General features: G+C 36.7%; 1 pseudogene; it reads right to left on the bottom strand.

The window, feature by feature from the left end:
- Positions 1-267: 267 nt before the first annotated feature.
- Positions 268-380, bottom strand: LOC111760659 (U6 spliceosomal RNA; annotated as a pseudogene).
- Between the last annotated feature and the right edge of the window lie 3663 nt (positions 381-4043).

The raw sequence follows: 4043 nt of genomic DNA, 5'->3' as shown, positions 1-4043 counted from the left end.
AGCTTCCCAGAATGGGAATTTGATATTCTTCTTGTTATTGTGTGACTCTCCACCCACTGTGACAATGCCTCATGAACATTTGAAAACATTTATATGCCTTTTATATATGTCCAAGTGAATGTCCTCTCATGTATTGCCCATCACTGACACCCTGCTCCAGTGATCCTCCCCTACCACAGTTGCAACACTTCTGTGATCAAAACTTCTTTAAAACTGAAGTCAATAAAATAGCCAAATACAATTAATAAGAAAATGAAATAATAATGATAAAATATGGAATGCTTCACGAATTTGCCTGTCATCCTTGCACAGGCAAGGATGCCTTGCTAATCTTCTCTGTATTGTTTCAGTTTTAGTATATGTGCTGCCAAAGTGAACACTCCTGCTTTTGTATCTTTACCAAAAATATCTGAAATTTCAGTTGCTGCCTATTATCCCTCACCCTAATGCTAGGTCCATCTTGGGTTGGATTATTCAGGGCACCATCTTTGATATATATATAGAAACATTTAGCACCCTGCTGGATATTTTTTATTTGCTCCTCTGGATCCATTTCTCCACCATTCTTCACCCTGTCCTGTGCCCTAGGAGGCTGTATTATTTGGACTAAATTAATGGGAAACTTGGTCTCTGGCTTCTAGTTGGATTTGGCTTTAGAAAGTGAAAGATTCCTTGAAAGTTGACATAGGATATTTGTCATTTTGGACTCATATTTTGAATTAGCTGGCAAGGCCCTCAGTTTGTCATTTTCTATGTATACACTACTCAGGGTCATCTGAAAAATTCAACTGACCATCCAGCCTTCATAATCATTATTGCTGCCATCGTGACTATATACCAAAGCCATTTGACCTCTCAACACGTTGCTTACCAAGTGGATTTTATCCTTTGACACCACTGGAAGTAATTAGAATAAGCATGACCTCATCAAATGCCTCAGATTTGGCTTTATGGAGACTTTCTCAGAGTTGCACTACTATCTGAGCATCTTCCACTCTCCTTTCACAAGTATCAGATCTGCATCATGGTGCAAAGGCTTTCCCTGATTATTCTTGCATACCTAATCATTAATTCATTGAAGCCTGTCTTCTGACCACAATGAATTACATTCTTCTCTCTAGGAAGATATTCTCACTCCTACCCATGACCCTCTTAAGTCTCACCCATTTTTGGATTCAGGCTCAAAGGCCAAAATCTCATGTTTTATATCTTATCCAGGTACATATGGTAATTCTTGGTTGCAGCTCCATAACTATGTGTAACTCTTCTTTATTCAGAGACCTGTGAATGTATTAAATAAAAGACAACTTGCCGGGAAATGGACTTGGCCCAGTGGCTAGGGCATCCGTCTACCACATGGGAAGTCCATAGTTCAAACCCCAGGCCTCCTTGACCCATGTGGAGCTGGCCCATTTGCAGTGCTGATGCATGCAAGGAGTGCCCTGCCACACAGGGGTGTCCCCACGTAGGGGAGCCCCACGCGCAAGGAGTGCGCCCCGTAAGGAGAGCCACCCAGTGTGAAAGGAAGTGCAGCCTGCCCAGGAATGATGCCACACACACAGAGAGCTGATACAGCAAGATGACACAACAACAAAGAGACACAGATTCCCATGCCGCTGACAACAGAAGCTGACAAAAACAAGAACACGCAGCAAATGGACACGGAGAACAGACAACTGGGTGGGGGGGTGGTGCGGATGGGAAGGTGAGAGAAAACAATAAAAAATAAATCTTAAAAAAAAAAAAAGACAACTTGCCTTCCCCCAACACCCAACGTACATTGATGGAAACAGGATAATGAATTAGACATACTCATTAAAAAAGGGGAGTAACAGGAAGTAAAATGTAGCTCCTGACCCATAGCAATTCAGAAATTCTTCTGGGTACATATCAGCAGTTTTCTCTACTCTAGAGGCAGGGAATCTTTAAATAGAGTCCCCCTTTTACCTCCTGGGAGTGGTTCCCTAATTTACTGTTCTCCTTGGTACCTGGCTATTCCCTCTGAGACCTGATCCTTTTTGATGAGAAATGGCCCATGGTTTCTCCTAAGAATCTTTCTCAGGCTGATTGCTGACCATGGGCATTTGGGGGCCTACAAATATTTTTTCATTTTGAATTGTTTATCTTCTTTAGTTCATATTGGCAGTGTTTTCATCAGTATAAATCTAAAAATCTTTAAGGAATTTTTTTCTGATTTGATTTGGTATATTCCATGTTTCAAAATCCACATCCATGATGCATTTTGAGATCTCTCTATTTTGGAGCACATGTGAGGCTGCTGTGAAAAGTGAAAGTTGTTTGAGGGGGCCATCCCATGATATGTGTATGTGTGTGTATACGAGTTTGCATGTAAATATCTATATCTAATTATTGATTTGACTATATTTTTAAGTGACTTGCTTTGACTGATACCATAAAATTTCCCACCAGAAGGCTAGGACCCTACCCTTGAGAAAGGGAAGGAAAATCAAAGTAGATAAAGACTATCAAATCTAAGATTGTACTCATTATGGTTGTTTGAGTATTTGAGAGAGGGATTTTGATAAAGGTAATAAACTAAAACATCAGATTAATTCAATTCTTCACTATAGCACTTAGGTATGCAAAGGGTTGGAGATGTGGAGCCAAAACTTTGTCATGTTGTGAATCTGCTACTTTCCAAAATCATGATAAATTTTAGGACACTAGTTATCAACTTTAACCAACGCTATCTTAGAAACAATATCCAAATGTGCTAAGACAATGCTATGGACCAAGGAGCATCATGATGTCTTAGAGAATAGCAATTTAATTTCCACTGAATAGTGCAAAAATTAATACTGATAGCTTGCTAATGACATGAATTTCACAGGCTGCAACTTTACTGAGTATTCCTTTCCTATACACTTCTGCTTTCATTTGATAAACAGATTTATTGGTAATTTTGGAAGGGTTCAAATATGTGATAGGTCCTAAGACTTTGAACTCAAAGTATAGATACATCAATCTAAGTAAAGAAGAATCTTAGAAATACGTCCACATGTCCACATGTACAACCTAGGAATTTTTAAAACTTGAAGAACAATATAAGATTAAAGAATATCATGTACGAAACATATAAAATTAAAATTTATCTATTTTGACTTCATGTGGCCCTATACACTTATGATTTATTTTTATATAACTCACTTCTTCCAATAAATTTAAGGTCAGATACAGTAAAAATAGTGAAATACTAGCACAATATAAATAGTAGTAGAAAATAAGTAGAAAATAACATTATTGCTAGAATTAAGCTTAATGCCTGACAGAAAAGGTAAAAGATCCAGATAGCTATATAAATCTCATAATTTATACATGATAATACATTGATTTCTTGGGTTAAACAACTGCCTGTCTAATCTAACAATCTTTCTTCCTTTATTTTCTGTCTTACTCTGTCTCTCTCTCTCTCACACACACACACATACATACATATGCACACACACACCAGTTTCTTACATGGCGTTTTGTATGGGAGCATTGAGTGATATGATGTACAATGTCACCAACCTTTTAAAAATGTAGTGGTATATTTCATCTGTCTTTTTAATATAGTGTCTTTTGATAAAAGTTGAAAGTAATGAAACACAGTCAAAATGACTCTGAAATATGGTAATCTAAAAATTTCTGACGAGATAACCTGGTGTTGGTTTGAGGAAAATAACAAAGAATGTAGAAAAGATATACAATTTTAAATCTTAAAACAAGTCATCTTCTATCAATACCATCCTTTCAGCAAACTTCTTCTCTCAATTTTTTTTTAAAAAGAAGCTTTTGATTACATAAATGTTACATAAAAAATTCCCTCTTCTTCCCCTTTCCACACTTTCCCATATTAACAACATCATCCTTCCTTCAAAAACATTTTTTTCCAACAGCTATCATTCATTTTATTTTATTTTAAATTTAATTTTTTATCTTTCTTTTTTTAAAATATACACAGATCACACAAAATATTACATTAAAAAATGTAAGAGGTTCCCATATGCCCCACTCCCTACACTTCCCACATCAACAACTTA

The sequence above is a fragment of the Dasypus novemcinctus genome, chromosome 16, assembly GCF_030445035.2.
Source record: "Dasypus novemcinctus isolate mDasNov1 chromosome 16, mDasNov1.1.hap2, whole genome shotgun sequence".
NCBI classification, from domain to species: Eukaryota; Metazoa; Chordata; class Mammalia; order Cingulata; family Dasypodidae; genus Dasypus; species Dasypus novemcinctus.
Note: the sequence above shows the minus strand (reverse complement) of the source record. Positions and strands in the feature narration are given on the sequence as shown.